Genomic DNA, 24,446 nt, shown 5'->3' with positions numbered 1-24,446 from the left:
AAGTAATACTTGTTACTTGTAGGGGACTAAAGACTATTACAAAGTAGAAAGATAAATATCTCTAGAGATACCACCCACTATATTGTGTTTATCTTTCTAGAGCTTTATTTCATAAGTTTTAAATTAAAAGGTTTAAATTGTTGATGAATATTTAATAACATACTATTCCTGTTCTACATATGCTACTTTGTAACCTGCTTCTTTATCTTAGTAATATATTCTGAACATTTTTTTTTCTACAACTTGATTAGTTAATAGCTGCTTGATATTTCATCATATGGCAGGAACTCAGATTTTAATTCTTTAGGAAGTCCTGGATGTGTAGTTGTTTTGGAAACTAAAAGTACTAGATAATTATTAGGCTTAACTTGTTTCTGACGAATATTAAAATCTTTATTTTAATCTTGTTTATACTTTCACATTTTATATAACATTGGTTCTCAATTTGAATGGAGAATTAAGCAATATTATGGAGGATTCACATTTACAATTTAATATAATTTTTTGTCCACACCGTATAGGATTTTTAAGATAGTGAAAAGAGCTTGGGTGTTGAAGTTCTGAGTTTGAATCCTGACTTTTCAACTTACATGAACTTCAAGTTACTTTTTAAATAATTTCTTTCTCATTTTGACTCCTTTTAAAATTTGTTAACATAAAATAAATTATGCATTCATGACTTGTTTAATGTATCTTTAAATCATAACATTTTTCTTCATAGCCACAATATTATCACCAAAATATTGTTAATCATCTAGCAACTAAAAATATTTCTAATATTATCTAACACCAATCTATATTCAGATACCTCAATTTTTTAAAATTCTCTAGACAAACCAGTGATTTTCAATTTCTTTCATCCTATGGCACACATTAAACTAATTACTAAAATTCTTTGGCACACCAAAGAATCTATTTTTTGCCAATCTGATAAAAAAAAAAAAAAGGTATAATTTTGATTCATTCACACCAGATGGCTATTGCTGTTTTGGTTGTTGTCATTTATTAGTTTGATAATGTAAGGGAAAAGAGTTCGGTGCCCCTGACTAAAGAGTGATTGCCTGCTTTAAAAATTGCCATGCAGGAGGCACCTGATCTATGTTTCTCTCTCATCAATGTTTCTGCCTCTCTCCCTGCCTCTCTAAAAATCAATAAAAAAATATTTTAAAAAACACAAGAGTTAAGTTCATATAGCATCTTAGCAACATTATAATGAAACTGTTGAAAAAATGTTATTCAAGGTCCTGCTATATTTGAGCTCCTTTATTAGTAAAATGGAAGTCATTCTTAAGAATTATACAAGTTAAAGTGTAATTACCTACAGGTACTTTTCTAGAAGTGGGAGGTTGGCAAGGAGCCTTTTAAAGCACAAATATAGATGAAAGTTTATCCTTTTTTTGATATTGTGCTCAGATTAAAATTCATCTGTAAACTTTGAACTCTTATCTCATTAGCAGAGAAGATAGACCATGGCCTTTGTTAAATATAGCTAGGTTTTAGCTTGAAATAGAGTGCTAATAAGGCAGTTTAACATATGAGTGAGATAGCTAATGTGAAGTAATTATAAAAGTATAAAGTTTACAGGCTTGTCTCATTGCTAGTCCAAAAATAATAGTTCTTATTTTTTTTTTTTTTTCTAACTCTTAAACCATGATTGGGGAACATAGGATTTACTTAAGTGATAAATGACTGGGAAATTTAAAACTTATGTAGAGAAATTTTTTAATGTTTTAATTATCAAGAAAAACATTTTAAAACACTGGATTTATTTTAGGGAATTATGGTAGTGTATTAATATTACTGATACCTTTACTACCCAATTTTTTATGGCTGGTCTTGTACCTTATATAATACTTTGAAAGTTGAGTTTTTCTTTTAAACACATAGGTAAGTAGTACGGACCGTATCCCTATCCTTCTCCTCTTTTTTTTTTTTTTTTTTTTTTTTAATAGCTTCCATGTATATAACATTTCTTGTTAAAGGTCCTTAGTTTAAGAAGGTCACTGACACTGTCTACACCTTTCCATCTTCTTTTTAAAAAATATGTAATTCATGCATCAGCTCACGCATAGCTCTCTTAGGAAGAATAAAAACAAATGAAGAGTGGGGTGACCTCTTTTTAAACATTGTACTGCTTGTAAGTAGCTCTACTTTTGAAATAAATTAAAAGAGAAGAAATCAAATCATTTAAAGTTGCCATTTTTTTAAAACGTTGTGGAATGTGGTCATAACTATTGGCCAAAGTGTTTTTAAACTATTCGTATATTTTATCTACTTTGTTTCTTTCATGATTATCTCAAACACAAGTTTTATGCGAATGAAAATATTTCTTTTGTTTTCTCCCATTTTCAGGTGTTGTGAGTAATTGAAGTATGAAGAAGACATAATATCAAGCAGAGTCATTCAGTAACTATAAAATTTACCCCTGGGAATTATAGAATTACAGCTATTTTAAATGTATAAATTATACCTGGCCTGTACAGCTGTTTTCTGCCTACTTTTCTTGTAAACTCTGCTGCTTCCCAACAAAAGTTAGAGTGCAATTTTGGCTTCTTAGGAGGGAAAAATGACAGTTTACAACTATGGCCCTATTTATTACACAATTTGTCTTTTGTGTCTTGCATTTAGTCTTCACTGTGCCAATCTAACTGTATCATAGAATTATGCTTTTTGTACTTGTTTCTTTATGTGTGGTTTTAATCTCAAATTACTTAGCTGCTGTTACTTTTCTTTTTTTTCTTATTAAAGTGTCTTCCTTATTTTAGGGGAAAATGTAAACACATTTAGATTAAACTTCTTAAATTTTACCACTTACAACACTACATGCCCACACAATATATCAGGTCAATACTACAAATGATTTCAGAGTCAAATTTATTTGTATCTTTTCTGATATTTGCTTCTAAAAACTACTGTTGGAGCACTGAAACCATAAAACTGTCTAAGTAGTCATTTGAGACTGAGTAAGGCTACTTAATTGTTATTTCATGAAATTCCTGTTGCTGAATTTTCTTGAATAGAAATATTTTACAATATCAAAAACAAATCTCAGTTTGCAAAAGAGTTTGGAGAAGGAATTATATTTGCCTTTTTTTCAATTCTATAATCAACATAGCTTGATGGAATGAAAATTTCCTGCTTCAGATTTTGGAGAATCCACAGAGTCTGGGGATCGGCCATGGCCCAACACCCTGAGGCCACAGACAAGTGCGTGTGGCCCCACATTTGCAGCCCAGCATCCCAGGATGTACAAGCCTGATGCTACCCAGGAAGCCTGAACCTGGGCCCCTTACAACTATCCCACTGACTTTGATGGGGCTCACCTGGCCCCACCACCATGATCTGACTCTCCTGGATGCACCAGCTGGCCATCACGACCCAGCATGCCTGACCCAGTGCCCCTTGGACAACCAGCCTTACATCCTTGCACCAGGCCACACTGTCATTACCTGGTGCCCCTGGAAGACCCAACCCTGCTGTGCCCCAACACCCCTGGTGGACCTGCCGCTGTGACCTAACATGCCTGATCTGGTGCACTAGAAGACTGGACCTACTAAATGGGGAGACAAAGAAATAATCCCCAAGAAAAGGAGGAATCAACACAAGGAACTAAATGAAATGGAGGCAAACAATTTATCAGATACAGAGGTCAAGGTAATAGCCTGATGCTACCCAGCGAGCCTGAACCTGTGCCCCTGACAACTATCCCACTGACTTTGATGGGGCTCACAAATTAAAACTTCAAGCAACTTAATGAGAACTATAAGGAACTCAGCAGGAAATTCATAAGCATGAAAAAGTATGTAGAAGCCATGAATAAGACTCAATTTGAAATGAACAGTGACGTAGCTAGAAGAAGGAATACCTGGGAAGAAACTGAGAACCAAATAGGCAAATTAGAGACACGGTGGAAAAAATACCCAGAGTAGCAATTAGAAAAAAATGAATAAAAAGGATAATTTAAGGGAGCTTTGGGACAACATAATACTTCCAAGAGCTTTCATATGAGACTTTGGAATTATCCCAGATAAAGACACTACAAAGAAAATTAGTTGATATCCTTGATGAAAAGATGCTAAAACCCTCAACAAAATATTAGCAAATCAGATCCAGCAATATATTAAAAAGACCATACACCATGATCAAGTGAGACTTATTCCAGGGATGCAATGCTGGTATAGTATTCACAAATCCATCAATGTGCTATCCTATATAATAAAAGCCTAATATGCAAATCAACTGAATGGCAGAACGACATGTGGAATGACCAGTCACTATGATGCGCACTGACCACCAGGGGACAGATGCTCAACGCAGGAGCTGCCCACAGGCCCCAGGCCAGCCAAGGTGGGGGCCCCCTATCGCCCCACAGATCGGTCCTGATCACTGGCCAGGCCTAAGGACCCTATCTGTGCACTAATTTCATGCACTGGACCTCTAGAATTACATGAATTGATAGACGAAAATCACATGATCATAGAATTAGATGCAAAAAAGCATTCCACAAAACCCAACACATTTTTATAAAAATTATCAGCAAAGTGGGCATAGAAAGATCATACCTCAACATAATAAAGGCCATATGTAACAAACCTACAACGAACATCATACTCAATGGGCAAAAATTAAAATCATTTCCCTTAACAAAAACAAGACAGGGATGTCTGCTTTCACCACTCTTTCTCAACATAGAACTGGAAGTCTTAGCCACAGCAATCACACAATAAGAAAAAATTAAAAGCCATCCAAATTGGAAAGCAGGAAGTAAAACTCATTCACGAATGTTATGATATTGTTCATAGAAAACCCTAATGACTCCAACAAAAAACTCGATTTAATAGATAAATTTGGCAGTGTAGCAGGATATAAAATTAACACCCAGAAATCCATGGCATTTCTTTATACACCAATAATGAACTCTCAGAAAGAGAAACTTAAAAAAAAAAAAAACCCTCTTACCATTGCAACCAAAAAAATTAAGGTACTTCAGAATAAATTTTACCAAGGAGGTAAAAGGCATATATTTGGTAAACTACAGCTTTTGAAAAAGGAGATAAGAAGATAGAAACAAATGTAAAAATACACTGTTCATAGATTGGTAGAATTGAAATGTCCATACTATCCTAAGCAATCTATAAATTCAATGCAATCTCTGTAAAAATATCAACAGCATATTTCACAGATCTAGAACAAGCACCCCAGAAATTTATATGGAACCCTGGATAGCCACAGCAGACTTGAGAAAGAACAAATTTGGAGGTATCATAATATCAGATATCAAGTTATACTACAAAGCCATCATAGTCAAAAGAGCCTTCTACTGACCCAAGAATAGGCATATAGATCAATGGAAAACAAAGAACTCAGAAATTGACCAAGCCTTTACACTCAAATAATACTTGACAAAGGGAGCAAGAGTATACACTGGAGTAACAACAGTCTCTTCAATAAACAATGCTGGTAAAATTGGACAGGTACATGCAAAAAAATGAAACTAGTCCACCAACTTACACTATACACAAGAATAAACTCAAAATGCATAAAGGACTTAAATGTAAGTTGTGAAATCATAAAAATCCTAGAAGAAACCACTGGCAGCAAAACCTCGAACATCTCTCATAGCAATACGTTTGCCAATACATCTCCTAGGGCAAGGGAAACAAGAAAATAAACAAATGGGACTACATCAAAATAAAAAGCTGTGCAGTAAAAGAAACCATCAAAAAAATGAAAAGTGATCCCACTGTATGGGAGAACATATTTGCCATTGATACATCTGATAAGGGGTTAATTTCCAAAATATATAAGGAACTCATACAACTTAAAAAAGAAAACAGTCCAATTAAAAAATGGGCCAGGGACCTAAGACACTTCTCCAAAGTGGCCACACAGCTGGCCACCAAACATGAATCAAAGAACAGTGTCACTAGTGAGAGATGCAAATTAAAACTACAAAGATGTACCTTCTCACACCTGCCAGAATGGCTACCACCATTAAGTCAGTAACAAGAGCTGGTGAGGATGTGGAGGAAAATGAACCCCAGAACACTGCTGGTGGGAATGCAGACTGGTGCAGCCACTATTGAAAACTGTGTGCAGTTTCCTAAAGTTAAAAATGGAGCTACCGTTTGACCCAGTGATTCTAGGAATATACTACGAATCCCAAAGCACCAGTCAAAAAGAATATGTGCGCCTTTATGTTCATAGCAGCGCAATTGACAACAGCCCAGGTGCCCATCAGTAGACCAGTTGAAAAAAAGCTGTGGTACATTTACACAGTGCAATACTATGCAGTTGTAAAAAAAACACAAAAAAAAACATATCTATATTACTGTTTGAGACAGCATGGAGGAACCTAAAGATGATTATGCTAAGTAGAAAAAGCCAGTCAGAGAAAGACAAGTACCATATGATCTCACTTATATGTGGGATTTAATGAACATAATAAACTGATGAATAAAATAGAACCAGAGGCATGTAAACAAGGAACAGACTAATGAATGTCATAGGGAAAATTGGAGGAGGGGGAGATGAACACCCCGCTTCATTTCAGTGAGCTTAGTAGTTAATATGAAAATTAAACAAACACTAATTTGTCCACTTAATATACTGAAATGAATTGAGATATATAATTAAATTTTATATTATCTACTGTATTGGCTGATTTAAGTTTATAGACTGGAAGTTTAGAAAAAAGTGGAAGAACCAGATAAATATATGGTAAGTTTATAAATATTTAGGTAATTTTTGGTCTCAAGTTCTTGGAAGTACTTTTAACCTCCTTCACTAATTCATACACTATAATTTATATATTACCTGGAAATAGTAAATTGTTTGCAAGTCACTAACCTCAAATAAATTATTTTGTTGGTTTTATCTCATAATTTTAAAATTAGTACTAAATGTACCTGTTTTGCCACCCTTTCCTAAGTTGATAAAACTAAGTCAACAGTTTATTTTAGGGAGCTATAAAAGTAACAGGGAAGGAGATTTCAATATTTGCTTCATCAATGAGGTGGTGACTCCCAACTGTTTTAGCAGAAATTTGCCTAGAATGGGGATATAATGGTTTCAGTCAGCAGAGAAACTTGGGAAGTTCTGTGTTAGGATCTGGCTGGCAGAATTTACTTTCTGAAGAAGTTTTATATATAGATATTTGTAATAAATTTGGATCATAGAAGACTCAGATCATAATTGGCTTATTTTTCTATTTCCTTAACTATTGTAATTTCCACTTTTATATAATTTTGACTTAAAAGGTAAAAATTTATTTATTTTTTTAATAGTAAAAAATTTTTGCTGTTGTAGTCTGCATCCTTTAAAATGATTGTGTTCCTTTTAGGATTGATCAGAAGAAACACTCCAAAAATTGACATGAAACATTGCAGCAAGATTAAAGTAATGCAGTTAACTTTATTTTGTTTTCAAATGAAAACTTGCTTCTTTGGCAATATTCATCAATGAAGCAGAATTTTTTTCCTCTTTTGTCTGAATATGGGAATTTCATTCTTGTTACATGAATCACGGGTATTGGAGCTGTGTAACTGAATTATAGCTAGCATGAGGTTCAGAATATACAATGTTAGGTTTTTAAAAACACCTGAATTTTTTATTTATAATTTCAAACTTTCACAGCAGTGTACAGAGAATTTCATAATTTGTTTCAGTGAACTGCTTTTTTTGCTATAGGTTATTAGACATAGTGTTTACTCTTATAAATGAAAATTTCTGATCATCTAAAACATTGACACTTGAATTTGCAGTGTGTTGTTCTGTTTTGTTCTCAATATATTAACGTTCCTCTGAGTGGTATTGATAAATGGTTCAGAAGAGTAACTCAGTAAAGTAAAAGTAATATTTATTCATGATAAGCAATTAAATTATTTGCCTAACTTAAGAAAACTACTGTGCATAACTCAATTTGACACAAGGCGATAGAAGAGTCCGAGTTTACCTGTGGAATATATTGGTTTATTCTCAGTGTTTGAAGATACATTTGAAGATAATTGATTTGGGAAGATGCCATATAATTTTCCTTTTTTTTTTTTTTTAACCTGCATGCTGTAAATGTGTTTTATGTTTAAATAAAGAGGAAAAATTTTTTGAAATGTAATGACTTTTTTAAAACTTACTTGATAAAGTATTAGGTTGAGTTTGGCCTTCGGTCTTGACAGAATAATGACTAATATGTCACATTGGTATATTTTGCTTTCTAATGCATTGCATATTCTTTGGACAGCAAGCATTAAATAAGTATGCTAGAGAGCTAGAAATGAATTGACAGTCTCATTATATTACTTTATTGTAGTTTATTCTGTTCATCTGAACCTGACTTATTAACATCAGAAGCACTAAAGTCATTCTTCAATGGTCATTCTTCAATGGTCATTCATATCTAGCTGGAGAAAACTTTAAAACTTCCTAAATTCTAGCAGTGATTAGGACTTTTTTTATCTTTTAAACTTATTTACTATGGAAATTTTTAACCATATATGAAAGTGGACAGTAAATAATGAAGCTCCAAGTACCTACCAGTTTCAACAATTATCAACTCATGGCCAATCTTGTTTCATTTTTAACCCCACTCTTGTGCACACACCCCATATTATTTTGAACCAATCCCAGGTATCATACACTTTTATCATATAATAAAGAGGTAATATGCAAATTAACCCTCACAAGGTGGCTGCCTACAACCAGGCCGGCAGGGTGGTTAGTGAGGGACGACCAAACGACTGAACAGCAGGCTGCGTGGGAGGACCAAGCCGGCAGGGGAGCTGTGAGGGGGGACCAGGCCAGTGGGGGGGGGTGGGGGGAGGTTGGGAGAGCAGTTGGGGGAAACCAGGCAGGGGAGCGATTAGGAGCCAGTGGTCCTTGTGAGAGGGATGTCCGACTGCCAGTTTAGGTCCGATCCAACCAGCAGTCGGACATCCCTCAAGGGGTCCTGGATTGGAGAGGGTGCAGGCTGGACTGAGGGACATCTTCACTCACCCACCCACACGAATTTTGTTCACTGGGCCTCTAGTTTATAAATAAATATGTATTTCTTAAAACAGTGAAATACCATTATCACAAAAAAATAATTTTTCTAAATACTTAATTTTTTGTAAACAGTGTTTGAATCATGATCCAATTTAAAACATTGGATCTAACATTATAGTTCCCCTCCATCGATTTTTTACTTTTTGCCTTGAAATTAATTTATGAAGAAAACAAGGTTATTTGTCCTGCAGAGTTTACCAGATTTTGTTGATTTCATACCTTTGATATCATTTAACATACTCCTCTTCCTTATGGTATTTCTTGTAAATTTGCCTTTGGAATCAGATTTAGTCATTCATGATTTTGTTTTGTTGGAGGGGGCCAGTATTACCTCATAGGTGGTGGTATTCTTCCATCAGGTGGTACATAATATCTAACTGTCTCATTGGATTATTAGCCACCATTGATGTTACAGAATGCCTAATCCATCAATTTATTAAAGACTGAAGAATGGCAGTATTTCAGTTCTATCATTCCTTCATTGTTAGAAACTTGCCCTCATCCACTATTTGGCTACTTGATGGTGTAGCTTATAGAGCAGTGATTCCCAAAGTGGGCGCTACCACCCCCCGGTGGGCGCTGCAGCGATCCAGGGGGGCGGTGATGGCCACAGGTGCATTTGGGGGCGATGAGTAACTGCTATTAAAATTTTTAAAAAAATTAATTTCCAGGGGCTGAGTAATATTTTTTCTGGAAAGGGGGCGGTAGGCCAAATAAGTTTGGGAACCACTGTTATAGAGGAAAAATTGGGTAAATGCTTGATTCTTTCTCTTTATTTGTGAGTTTCAAAATAGTTGCTTCATCATCTTCCAATGGTCACCAGTTAGTTGTGCATTTTCTCCCTTGATTTGGTTACTTTATGAACCTCCAAGTCATTTTTTTTCTTAAGTTTAAATAGAATCTAAAGGTTTACTTCCCACTCTGCTAACATTACCAGGGCCTCCAATGTGCTAGTCACTTCTGGCTCAGTAATTTCAACCATTTCAATGTGGTGTTCTGTGGGATGACCAGATAGCCAGATTTCTTCACACTGTTATGACAGAGTTAACATGGCTCTGGGCCAAAATTATACATGTGTTGTCTGCTACATGTGAATTGCTTTTGTTCCTCTTGTCATGTGATAAGCACATTTACTCTTTGCTGGCAGTGTGAGAAAGGACAGTATAGCAGTTGTAGAGGCTTCTTGATAACCTGTATCCCACAGGCAAAAAATGTATGTGTGGAGTCATGACAGTTATTAAGTATGCCAATTCTGGTTATACATACAGAGACAAATGACACCAGATGGGTCCACAGAGCGTATGCACTTTAATGTGACCACTTATTACATACATTTATAACTTGGCCAGCACTCTGTTTACTACATCTCCACATCCTCCCCTCATGATGATACTTCAGATCTTGGGGTATCAATATTGCCTTAGACCCCGTGTCCAATGGCCCTCCCCCAGATTATTTGGTTAGTCCCCTTCAATGTATAGTTACTTGAGTAAAAGGCCATAATTACTTTGGGCACAGGATGGGTGAACGTTTTAGTCTGTACTTGCTGTTTTGCAAGGAACTTCCTCCTGGGTACCCAACCTCTTCATTCGGTGTGCTCTGAGTTGAAAAACTGACTTGGGTCACAGCACGGGGTCATGACTTTTTAAATTAGGGCAACTTGCCCAGCCAATGTGGCTCAGCGGTTGACTCAACCAAGGAGCCAAGAAGTTAGCAGTTAGCTTCACCGTCAGGGCATGTGCCTGGGTTGCAGGCTCGATCCCTAGTAAGCAATTGGTGATGTTGCTCTCATTGATGTTTCTATCCCTCTTCCTCCCCCTCTAAAAATCAATAAAAACACTTTTAAAATAATAATGAAAATAAATTAGGGTAATTCCCCTTAACGTCTTTGTCTTCCATCACTGATATTCTGATGATGAATGCTGAATAGCATCATATTTGGCTTCCTGTCTATGTTCCCTGAAATGTGCTGTGTTCTATTAGCCATAGCCGTAACTTGGTTTAGTCTCCTTAGCTGCCATTCCAGTCCTGATGCACATTGTGATCATGGTGTCCATCTGGCTTTTATTGCTACAGGAGCTAAAATTTTATCTCCATTGCTATCAGCAAACATAGTTTTACAACAGCTGTATCTACCATCAACCCTGCCTTATTGTAGAGCCAATACTGAACTTTGCACTTAACCAAGTGATCAAGGTTAATGTCACCACTTCGTTCTCAACCAAGTGATTGAGATTAATATCACCAGTAATACATGTGGATGTCTTGTACCCCAACTATGTGATGAGGGCATTTCACCATTGTATTCTTCCCCCAAACCCATAATCTCAGTCTAATCATAAGAACAAACAAACCAAATAGAGGGACATTGTACAAAATGCCTGAACGTTTCATGGTCGTGAAAAACAAGAAGAGATAAAAGGTCACAAATCAGGGGAAACAGAAAACAAATGCACCCTGGCCAGTGTGGCTCAATGGTTGAGGAGTACAGGTACAGGCTCTTTCAGTAATTAAGCCTAATAGGAACCTGCAGTCAGAGGCGGACTTCTAGGTGCTTGAGACTTTTGTTGACTTGCCCGTGGTGCTGGTAAAAGCTGACCATGGTGTGCAGCTTGGTCCTTTCCACATGCACCCAGGCCCAGCAGAGGGATCCACAAGCTGCACATTGCAGATTACTCCAAATAGGTTGCCCAGGGCAAGACACAGGCAGTGTCTGATATAGCTCTGCAATGGAGTTGCTCCAAAAAGGCCCAGGACAAATACAAGCAGTGGCCAACTTCAGACAATATAGCAGGATCCAATAAGGTTCACAAAGCAGCATATCCACAGGGAAATCTAGGCCAAAACCAAACGCTACTGAAGCGAATTTTGTTTCATGTGATCAGCAGCTTGCATGCTGTGTTGGTTGAGCCTCACTGTTAGCCAGCCTGAGGGTCAATCCCACACATGAATGGGCCAATAGAAATCAAGACTCAATTACAAAAGAGGATCCACATAATGTGCTCAAGAAACATTCATAAAGTACCCAGTCAGATGAGCATAATGGCTACGCCACTGAGTCCCACAAGAATACCTACTGCATAAGGTCACTCTACCAAGATTTACTATGTAACAGAGAGTTACATGGTTAAAAAAATAAAAGTGGTCCAATGCTTGAGCGTTGACCTACGAGCCAGGAGAAAGCAGATCTGATACATAGAAACAAACACAAAGAGGCAGCCAAAATGGGGACACAATCATGCCCTAATTGAAAAACAAAGGATTCTCCAGAAGAAGAGCTAAATGAAATGGAGGCAAGCAATTTATCAGATATAGAGTTCAAAGTAATGATTATAAGGATGCTCAACAGAATGAAAAAGGACATAGAAGCCATAAAGAAGGGCCAGTCAGAAATGAAGAATGCAATCTTTGAAGTAAAAACTACACTGGCAGACTCTGGTTGATGTGGCTCAGTGGTTGAAGCATTGGCCCATGCACTGAAGGGTCATGGGTTCGATTCCCAGTCAGAGACACCTATCTGGGTTGCAGGTTCAATCCCCAGCCTCAGCCGGGCACATGTAGAGGCAACAAATTGCTGTGTCTGTCATTGATGTTTTTTTTTTCTCTCTCTCCCCCTCCCTTCCTCCCTTTTGCTCTCTCTACAAATCACTGTGAAAAATATCCTCAGGTGATGATTAACCACAACAACAAAAATAAACACTGGCAGGAATAAACATAGATAGGATGAAGGGGAGTATGGAATCAGTGATTTGGAAGTCAAAGTTGAGAAAAACACCCAATAAGACCAGAAGAAAAAAAAAGATAGTTTAATGGGCCTTTTGGACAACATGAAGCAAGACACATCCACATCATAGGAGTACCAGAAGAAGAGAAAGAGTAAGGAACCTATTTGAGAAATAATGGCTGAAAACATCCCTAACCTAGTTAAGGAAAAAGACACACATGTCCAGGAAGCATACAGAGTTCCAAACAAGATAGACCCAAAGCAGCCCACACTAGACACATCATAATTAAAATAGCAAAGACTAAATGGAAAGAATCTTAAAAGCCCCAAGAGAAAGGCAGCTAGTTATCTACAAGTTAGATCATATAAGACTCAGCTAATTTCTCAATAGAAGCATTTCAGGCCAGAAGAAATTGGCATGAAATATTCAAAGTGATAAAAAGCAAGGATACTTTACCCAGCAAGGCTATCATTTAAAATTGAAGGAGAGCCGAAGCCGGTTTGGCTCAGTGGATAGAGCGTCGGCCTGCGGACTGAGGGGTCCCGGGTTCGATTCCGGTCAAGGGCATGTGCCTGGGTTGCGGGCACATCCCCAGTAGGAGATGTGCAGGAGGCAGCTGATCGATGTTTCTCTCTCATCCATGTTTCTAACTATCTCTCTCCCTTCCTCTCCGTGGAAAATCAATAAAATATATTTTTAAAAAAATAAAAATAAAATAAAATTGAAGGAGAAATAACGAGCTCCTCAAACAAGAAAAAGCTACTGGAGTTTGTTAAGACCATACCAGTATTACATGTTAAAGGGTTTGCTGTAAGAAGAAGGAGGAGGAGGGAAGAAACAGAGTTAGATAATTAAAAAAATAAAAGTGGTACAGCTGGTGTACCTCAGTGCTTGAGCATTGAACCATGAACCAGGAGGTCATGGTTTGATTTCTGGTTGGAGCACGTGCCCAGGTTGTGGGCTTGATCCCCAGTTGGGGGCGTGCTGGAGGCAGCCAATCAATAATTCTTGCCGTAACCGGTTTGGCTCAGTGGATAGAGCGTCAGCCTGCGGACTGAAAGGTCCCAGGTTCGATTCTGCTCAAGGGCACGTACCTTGGTTGTGGGCACATCCCCAGTAGGGGTGTGCAGGAGGCGGCTGATCGATGTTTCTCTCTCATCGATGTTTCTAGCTCTCTATCCCTCTCCCTTCCTCTCTGTAAAAAATCAATAAAATATATTTTAACAATAATTCTTGTCATTGATGTTTCTATCCCTCTCTCCTTTTCCCTTCCTCTCTCTAAAATGAATGAAAGCATGTTGAAAATATATACCTATAAGTAATCACCTTAAATATAAATAGCTTAAATGCTGCAAACAAAAGACATAGGGTAGCTGAATGGATAGGAAAACAAGACCCATATATATATACTGTCTTCAAGAGATCCATCTTAGATTGAAAGATACACACAGAATAAAAGTAAAGGGATGGAAAAAGATATTTCATACAAATGGAAAGGAAAAAAGGCTGGGGTAGCAATACTTGTATCTGACAAAATAGACTTTAGAACCATGGCTATAGTAGGAGACAAGAAGGACACTAGAAAACGATAAAGGGAGCAATTCAACACAAGGACATAACCCTTGTAAATATTTCCTCACCCAACATAGGAGCACCTAAATATATAAAGTAAATCTTGATGGACATAATGGGACAGATTGACAATATAGTTAAAGTAGGAGAATTTAACACCGCATTGACATCAATGAATAGATCTTTCAGACAGAAAATCTATAAGGAGCTGGTGGCCTTAAATGACACTCTGGATCAAATAGATTTAATTGATATCATCAGAGCATTCCACCCCAAAGCAGCAGAATATACATTCTTTTCAAGTGCACATGGAACATTTTTTAGGATAGTCCACATGTTAGGACACAAAACACATCTCAATAAATTTAAGAAGATTGAAATCATATTAAGCATATTCTCTGACCTTAATGCTATGAAACATGAAATCAATCACAAGAAAAAAACTGAAAAACACACAAAGACATGTAGGCTAAATAACATGTTATTAAACAATGAATGGTTAACAATTAGATCAAAGAAGAAATCAAAGAGACCTTGAAACAAATGAAAAATGAGAACACAACAACCCCAAATCTGTGGAACACAGGGAAAAGTCCTAAGGGGGGAATTCATAGTATTGCAGGCCAATCTCAAGAAAAAAGAAAAAGCCCAAATAACCTAACTTTACACTTAAAGGAACTAGAAAAAGGAAAAAACAAAACAACCTAGAGTTTATATAAGGAAGGAAATGATAAAGCTCAGAGCAGAAATAAAGGAAATAGAATCTAAAAAACAATACAAAAAGTCAATGAAACCAAGAGTTGGTTCTTTGATAGGATAAACAAGACTTACAAACCTTTAACCAGATGTATGAAGAATTAAAGAGAGTTGATCCAAAGAATTAAAATCAGTAAGAACTGACACCACAGAAATACAAAAGATTATAAGAAAATATTATGAACAACAATATGGCAAAAAATTGAACAATATGGGGAAAATTGATAAATTCCTAAAAACACAATATTTGAAAACTGAGACTGGAAGAATCAGAAAATATGAATAGACAGATTACAACTAGTGAAATTGAAGCAGTAATGAAAAAGCTCCCAACAAACAAAAGCCCTGGACCAGATGGCTTTACAGGTAAATTTTACCAAGCATTCAAAGAAGAACTAACTCCTATCATTCTCAAACTATTCCAAAATATTCAAGAGGAGGGAAGACTCCCAAGCTCATTTTATAAGTCCAACATTATCCTAATTCCAAAACCTGATAAAGACACAATAAAGAAATAAAAATTATAGGCCAGTATCCCTGATAACATAGATGTTAAAATCCTCAACACAATATTAGCAAACTGAATCCAGCAATACAATGAAAATATCATACACCATGATCAAGTGGGATTTACTCTGGAGATGCAATGTTGTTACAATATCTGCAAAACAATAAATGTGATACACCACACAAAAAAACAAAATGAAGGATAAAAACCACATAACCATATCAACAGATGCAGAAAAATCATTTGATAAAATCCCACACCCATTTATGATAAAACCTCTTAGCAAAGTGGGAATAGAGGGAACATACCTCAACGTAATAAAGGCCATATATGACAAACCCACAGTCAATATCATACTCAATGGGCCAAAACTACAAGTGTTCCTCTTAAGATCAAGGACAAGAAAGGGATGTCTGTGTTCACCACTCTTATTCAACATAGTACTGGAAGTCCTAGCCACAGCAATCAGACAAGAAAAAGAAATAAAGGCATCTAATTTGTAAAGGAGGAAATAAATCTGTCACTATTTTCAGATTACATGATATTATATAGAGAGAACCCTAAAGATTCCACCAAAAAACTACTAGAACTAATAGATGAATTCAGTAATTACAAGAACTGCTAAATGAATTCAGTAAAATAGCGGGATACAAATAAATATCCAAAAATCAGTTGCATTTTTATACACCAATAATGAATTGTCAGAAAGGGAAACTAAAAAAACAACAACCAAAAAACAAAACAAAAAAACAACAATCTCATTTGCAATTGCTTCAAAAAGAATAAAATATCTAGGAATAAATTTAACTAAGAATGTAAGACTTGTACTTGGAAAATTAGCAGATACTGAAGAAAGAAACTGAAGAAGATACAAATAAGTGGAAACAAACTGTGTTCATGGATAGAAAGAGTTAATTAACATAATTAAAATGTCCAAAGTACCCAAAGCAACCTCCAAATTCAATGCAATTCCTATCAAGATACCAAAGGCATATTTCACAGGCATATGCAGATGGTCATCTGAGGGTCCATGTGACCTCCTGGCTCGTAGGTCAACGCTCAAACAATATGCCATATAAAACAAATATTTCAAAAATGTATATGGAGGTGTGTGTGCTCCCAGACCATGTGCCTGCAGCACTCTCCTGCAGGAGTAAAGATATTTTCCTTGAAAAAAAAAAATTTTTTTTTATATGGAACCACAAAAGTCCCTGAAATAGCAACAGTGATCTTGAAAAAGAAGAACAAAGTGGAGGAATCACCCTACCTGATATCGAGCTATACTACAAGGCCATAGTAATCAAAACAATTAAAGCCCGGCTCCTGGGGCGGCCAGTGGCCAGGCACCCAGCGTTCTGGGCGGGAAAGAAGAGTTGACCTACCGCTCTGGCTCTGATTCTGGGCTCTGTTGGCTGGAGGAAGCCCGGAGGGCCTTCAGCCCTCCTGTATCTGGCCTAGCCACCCTGACCATGGGCACCTGTGCTGCCACATGAAGGTCATGTCGTTTGATGGGAGCCGGCTTTGCAAGATGCTCCCAAGGAGCTACGCGGGATGCGTGGTGCTGGACTGCCGGCCCTACCTGGTGTTCGCTGCCTCCAGCTTGCGTGGCTCGCTCAATGTCAACCTCAGCTCAGTGGGGCTGCGATGGGCAGCGCCACTGGCAGAAGCTGAGCAAGGAGAGTGCCATGCACAGCCTGCTCACCTCGCTGCTGGCCTGCCTGCCCGCCTCAGGTTTGCTTCCTCAAAGGCGGATACGAGACTTTCTACTCAGAATATCCTGATTGTTGCATGGACATAGAACCCATCTCAGAAGAGAAGATTGAGACCGAGAGAGCCCTTATCAGCCAGTGTAGGAAACCAGTACACAGCATCAGCTACAGGCCAGCTTATGACCAAGGCGGCCCAGTTGAAATCCTTCCATTTCTCTACCTTAGAAGTGGCTACTATGCATCCAAATGCGAGTTCCTTGCCAACCTGCACATCACAGCCCTGCTGAATGTCTCTTGGGGAACCTCGGAGGCCTGCAAGAGCCCCCTACACTACAAATGGATCCCCTGGAAGACAGCCACAGGGCTGACATTAGCTCCCACTTTCAAGAAGCAATAGACTTCATTGACTGTGTCAGGGAAACAGGAGGCAAGGTCCTGGTCTACTGTGAGGCTGGGATCTCCTGTTCAGCCACTATCTACATGGCTTACCTCATGAAGACCAGGCAGTTTCACCTGAAGGATGCCTTCGATTACATCAAGCAGAGCAGGAGTGCAGTGTCGCCCAACTTTGGCTTCATGGGTCAGCTCCTGCAGTATGAATCGGAGATCCTGCCTTCCACGCCCACTCCCCAGGCTCCCTCCTGCCAAGGAGAGGCAGCCAGCTCTTCCTTCACAGCCCATTTGCAGACACTGAGCCCTGTTGTGCAGGGTTCCTACTACACATTCCTTACCACAGTGCTGGCGCCAATGCCCACCCACAGGAGGGTCTCAGAACTCAGCAGGAGTTCTATGGCCAAAGCCACATCCTGATAAAACTGGATAGGCGAACCACCCAGCCCCAAGAACAACTGTGATTTTGTTTTTTAAACTGGTGGACATTTCATACCTGTGCAATACTGGAGACTGCCCTCATCCCGCTGACCCAGTAGGACAGCAAGGGGTCACCAGGCTTGCAAACAAACTTCAGACTGACCTTGGGGATAGGTTCTCGGGAACAAAGGAAGGCCAAGCCATTATGAGAGCACAGCTTGTGCTGACTACTGTACTTCCTGACCCCCCTGCCCTCTCAGGACTGCCCAGTCCTGGCACCTCAAAGTTCACCTTTTCATTTCAAGCGTAAGGCAATAAACACCTGCAGCAACATGGGAGAAAGCAGCTGCTAGACCGGGAGAAAAGGCAGTTAAGAAGCCAATTCATTCTGAAGGAAGCACAATTTCCCTCATATCTTTTTGAGATTCCATCTTGGGTCCCACAGAGGTAGTTTGTTGAAAAAGCAAGATGTTGGAGAAACCAAGATGGCGGCATAGGTAAACACCGGAGTTTGCTGCCTCGAACAACCACTTCAAAAATACAACTAAAAGACGGAACGGACATCAACCAGAACCACAGGAAGGCTGGCTGAGGAGAGACTCTTCAACTAGAAGGAAAAACAACAGCATTACGAGGCTCAGAGGCGCAGTGTGGAAAATTTAAAGTTACAGTGGTGCGGCGGTACGTGCGCAAAGCGGGCTGGTGGCTGAGGGTGCGGTTGTCGTTTTCAATCAGGAGTGAGTCTCAGACTCTGGGCTACAGATCCGGGTGAGTCTCTAGGGACCCAGACTCAAACGGGAGAAGCGGGACTGTCTGGCTATGGTCCCTCTGAGGTTTGCAGCGGTTGCGGGGACAGAGGCAGAGCCCCTGGAGACGGACTGAGAGCAGCCATAGCTGCTCCTTCCCCCCACCCTGTTGAGCCCGCCCCGCCCAAGCCCTGCGCAGAGCCATTTGCCGGATAGCCTCAGGCAAAGGCTGGACTAGCGCCTCCCCAGAGGACTGAAGTTTTCCACACAGCTGATTCCTACAGCCAGTCGGCCTGGTGGTCAAATCCCTCTAGTATTAACTACAACAATTAAGGCTTGGCTAGAACAAGACTGCGCACAAAGACCACAAGGGGGTGCACCAAGAAAGCATAAAAGATGCGGAGACAAAAAAACATGACAGAAATGGAGGATATGGAGCTAAAAATCGCAATTTTGAGGGCTTGCAATAAACTTGAGCAGAGCCTCACGAAAACTAATGAGACCCTCGATGCTACGATAAAGAAATTAGAAAGTAAGCATACACGGACTGAAATAAAGAATATTATACCCAATAGCAGTCCAGAGGAGCACAAGAATCAAACCAAAGATTTGACAAAAAACACCCAACTGGAAAAGCAAAATGAAAAAAGAATCCGAAAGTGTGAAGATAGTGTAAGGAGCCTCTGGGACAGTTTCAAGCGGACTAATTTCAGAATAATTGGGGTGCCAGAAGATGAGAGACAGCAAGATATTGAAAACCTATTTCAAGAAATAATGGCAGAAATCTTCCCTCACCTGGTGAAAGAAATGGACTTACAGGTCCAAGAAGCACAGAGTACCCCAAACAAAAGGAATCCAAAGAGGACCACACCAAGACACATCATAATTAAAATGCCAAGAGCAAAAGACAAAGAGAGAATCTTAAAAGCAGCAAGAGAAAGAGACTCAATTACCTACAAGGGAATACCCATACGACTGTCAGCTGATTTCTCAACAGAAACTTTGCAGGCCAGAAGGGAATGGCAAGAAATATTCAAAGTGCTGAATACCAAGAACCTACAACCAAGATTACTTTATCCAGCAAAGCTATCATTCAGAATTGAAGGTCAGATAAAGAGCTTCACAGATAAGGAAAAGCTAAAGGAGTTCATCACCACCAAACCAGTATTATATGAAATGCTGAAAGGTTTCCTTTAAGAAGAGGAAGAAGAAAAAGGTAAAGATACAAATTGTGAACAACAAAAATGCATCTATCAACAAGTGAATCTAAGAATCAAGTGAATAAATAATCTGATGTACAGAATGAACTGGTGATTATAATGAATCAGGGACATAGAAAGGGAATGGACTGACTATTCTTGGGGGGGAAAGGGGAATGGGAGATGCGGGAAGAGACTGGACAAAAATCGTGCACCTATGGATGAGGACAGTGGGTGGGAAGTGAGGGCGGAGGGTGGGAAGTGAGGGCGGAGGGTGGGGCGGGAACTGGAAGGAGGGGAGTTATGGGGGCGGGGAGAGGAACAAATGTAATCTGAACAATAAAAATTTAATAAAAAAAAAAAAAAAAGAAAGAAAAAGCGAGATGTTGACACTTCTGAGTTGCCTTTTCACTGTGGGTTCTTCCCTGACTTTGGACTTTGGCATGACTTACTCATAAAGGGTGTCCCAAAATTCACGCAAGAAGTAATTTTAATAGAAAACACAGGTTTATAATTAAAAATTGTAATTTTTTTATTGATTCATAAAGTATATAGTATAGGGTTATGTATGGAATAGCATATCAGGTAAATGGCCTCCACGGCTTTGCTGTCACATATGCACTCTTTTGTTGAAATTTTCCATGACCGTTTTGCATAAATGTGGCTGAATTTTGATGAGGCTCATTTTCATCTTGATGGCTTGGCTAATTGACAAAATTGTCGCATTTGGGGTTCAGAACATCCACGAGTGATTGTTGAGAAACAAATGCATCCACAACGTGTCACTGTTTGGTGCGGATTTTGGGCTGGAGGCATCATCGGACCATTCTTCTTTGAAAATGCTGCCCTAACCAGTTTGGCTCAGTGGATAGAGCGTCAGCCTGCGGACTCAAGGGTCCCGGGTTCGATTCCGCTCAAGGGCATGTACCTTGGTTGTGGGCACATCCCCAGTGGGGAGTGTGCAGGAAGCAGCTGATTGATGTTTCTCTCTCATCGATGTTTCTAACTCTCTATCCCTCTCCCTTCCTCTCTGTAAAAAAATCAATAAAATATTTTTTTTTAAAAAAAAGAAAGAAAATGCGGCTGCTCAGGCAATAACAAAAGAGTGCATATGTGCCAGCAAAGCCATGGAGGCCATTTACCTGATATGCTATTCCATACATAACCCTATACTGTATACTTTACGAATCAATAAAAATTTACAATTTTTAAATATAAACCTGTGTTTTCTATCAAAATTACTTCTTGCGTGAATTATGGGGCACCCTTTACTTGAACCTTTCTTGTTACACCTCTATTCAAAGCAACTCTTGTGTCATTTTTAAGAGAGTTCCTTAGACTATAAACCAAAAATCACCCATTTGAGGTGGTAGTGTGGGGGGCAGGAGAAAAGGGTACCTACTCTTTGGGTCACCGTCACTGACATGATCTTTTCCCCAGCTTGCCATCCTTATATGTGCTCGTCTCATCTCTTGTGACACTTGTTTTTTCCCCCACCTACCCCTGGAGATTGTCTTCAAGATGTTGACTTCTAGGATTTGTAGATTCCACAGTGTGGTACTACTTTACATTTTATCAAGTTATTTCTCCAGGGGCAATAATTTTCTAAAATTCATACGAATGTGAAGAAAAGCATTATGTTATTGGTTGTCATTGTCGTTTTTTTTATAGTTTTAAATAAAAATAGTAAAAAGAAAAATAAAACAAAAAACAACAGCATCATGGTACTAGCATAGAAACAGACAATGGAACAGAATAGAGAGCCAATATATAAATCCATGCCTTTATAGTTAATTAATATTTGACTAAGGGGGCAAAAAATATAATGAACTATTTACTATATTGTGTTAGAAAAATGGACAGATATTTGCAATAAATGAAACTAGACCACCTTCTTAAACAACACAGAAGAATAAACTCACAATGGATTAAAGACTTAAATGTTAGACATGAAACCATAAAAATTCTAGAAGAAAGGATAGACTCTTGGCAATATCTTGTAGCAATATTTTTTTCTGACGTATCTCCTTGGGCAAGGGAAACAAAAGAAAAATGAACAAATAGGACTACATAAAAGAAAGAGCTTTAGCACAACAGAGGAAACCATCAACCAAATGAAAAGACAACCCACTGAATGGGAAATGTTACATCTGATAAGTGGTTAATATCCAAAATTTGTAAAGAACTTATAAACTCAACACCAATGAAAACAAACAATCCAATTAAAAAATGGGCAAATGACCTGAATAGACACTTCTCCAAAGGGATCATATAGATGGCCAATAGATACATGAAAAAAATGATCATCACTAACCATCAGAGAAATGCAAATTAAAGCCACAATAGGATATCACTTCAGACCTGTCAGATTAGCTACCATCAATAAATCAACAAACAAGTGTTGGCAAGGATATGGAGAAAAAGGAACCCTTGTGCACTGTTGGGAATGTTGATTTTGTACAGCCACTGTGGATAGCAGTATGGAATTACCTCAAAAAATTAAAAATGAAACTGCGTTATGAACCAGCAATTTCATTTCTGGGAGTTTATACAAAGAAACCCAAAACACTGACTTGAAAAATATATGCACACCTATGTTCATTGCAGTTATTTGTACTTACCAAGGTTTGGATGCAGCCCAAGTGTCCATCAGTCGATGAGTGGATAAAACAGCTGTGGTACATTTACCCAATGGAATACCACTCGGCCGTAAAGAGGAAGGAAATTACCCTTTGCAACAGCTTGGATGGGCCTGGAGAATATTATGCTAAGTGAAATAAGCCAGTCAGAGAAATACAAGTACCTTATGATTTCACTCATATGTGGAATTTAATAACCATCTGAACTACCAAGCAAAATAGAGACACTCATAGATAGAGAGCAGGCAGACAGCTCTGGAGGTGGTGGTGGGTTTGCAGGGTGAGGTTGAGGAATTGAGCAAAAAATAAAATAAAAGAGAGAGAACTCGTGGACATGGACAACAATGGGATGATTGTGGGGTGGGGGGGAGTGAACGAGGGCACAGAGGAGATAAATGGTGATGGAAAAAATAAATAAAATATTTTAAAAACTGCACATCATAGAAATGCAATGGATAATTAGTTTACTATAATCTTTAAAATGTGTAATACAATCGATGAGCTTTCTAAAACTTGGAAATTCAAATAAAGTTAGATTTAATAAACATGTTTTTCTCTACTGGATCTTTTCCAACAATATACAGACATACCCTAAAAGCTCCCATCTTAAAATAAGAAAAGAAAGAAAACTCCCTTGAACTCCACATTCGTCTTCTGTCATCATCCATTTCTCTATTGCCTTTCCCAGTAAAAATTCTCTAAGGAGTTGTTTCACTTACTCACCACAGTGTAGCTTCTATGGCAACTATTTGCTCCTTATCAGAGTCACTTATCCTCACTCATCTTAACCTTTCAATAGCATCCTATATAATGAAAGCCTAATATGCTAAGTGTCCGGTTGACCAGTCAGCCATTCAACCAATCAAAGCATATGCTAATGATATGCTAAGGCCACTCAACCACTCATTATGACGTGTACTGACCGCCAGGGGGCAGACGCTCCAACTGGTAGGTTAGCTTGTTGCTGGGATCTGTCCAATCAGGACAGAGGGAGCCAGGCCAGACATGCCCTGGAGCCCTCCCATGATCCCTCCCCAGCTGGCCAACCTCCTGCATCCCTCCCTTGCCCCGATTGTGCACAAGTGGGGTCCTTCGGCCTGGCCTGTGCCCTCTCACAATCCGGGACCCCTCAGGGGATGTCAGAAAGCCAGTTTTGGCCCGATCCCGCAGGCCAGGCAGAGGGACCCCACTGGTGCATGAATTCATGCACCAGGCCTCTAGTTTGATATAATTGAGAATTCTCTTGTCTTGGCCTGTATAATACATTATGCTCCTTTATGTCTAGAAAAAGTAATCATTGTTAATATTCCATCACCTAGAATTAAAAGATTTATAGATTTCACCTTTTACCATCCTGATCTATTTCACTTAAACAGCTGTTATCACTCACTTGAGGTAGACCACCAGCTAGTGAATCAGCCTTCTCAAATGGTGTAATCACGGGTTCTTCTTTTTTTAAAATCTTTATTATTGAAAATATTATACATGTCCCATCTTATCCCCCACTGACTGCTTCTAGCCTGCCCTCACCCCCTGCCCCGGTCTTCACCACCTTATTGTCTGTCTCCATGGGCCATGCATATATGCATACAAGTTCTTTGGTTGATCACCTTCCATCCATCCTCCCTCCCATGCCTTACCTTTGAGATTCCACACTCTGTTTCATGATTCCATGTCTCTGGATCCACTCCGTTCCTCAGTTTATTTTGTTACTTAGAATCTACATATGAGTGAGATCAC

At 38.7% G+C, this 24,446-nt stretch overlaps 1 protein-coding gene and 1 pseudogene across 1 annotated transcript in view; both read left to right on the top strand.

Moving 5' to 3' along the window:
* The window catches only part of KIF5B (kinesin family member 5B), a 73,407-nt gene extending 65,299 nt beyond the window's left edge, over positions 1–8,108 (top strand). Inside the window, exon 26 of the mRNA XM_070429032.1 lies at positions 2,353–8,108. The gene's annotated coding sequence lies outside the window, so the exon portion shown is untranslated. The remainder of the gene's footprint in view (positions 1–2,352) is intronic.
* An 8,984-nt stretch (positions 8,109–17,092) lies between these two features.
* LOC139004767 (dual specificity protein phosphatase 5 pseudogene) lies at positions 17,093–18,871 on the top strand (annotated as a pseudogene).
* The last annotated feature ends 5,575 nt before the right edge of the window (positions 18,872–24,446 follow it).

This window comes from Myotis yumanensis, unplaced genomic scaffold (assembly GCF_028538775.1).
Source record: "Myotis yumanensis isolate MYYU_CA2020_CCGP unplaced genomic scaffold, mMyoYum1.0.hap1 SCAF_1, whole genome shotgun sequence".
NCBI lineage: Eukaryota > Metazoa > Chordata > Mammalia > Chiroptera > Vespertilionidae > Myotis > Myotis yumanensis.
Note: the sequence above shows the minus strand (reverse complement) of the source record. Positions and strands in the feature narration are given on the sequence as shown.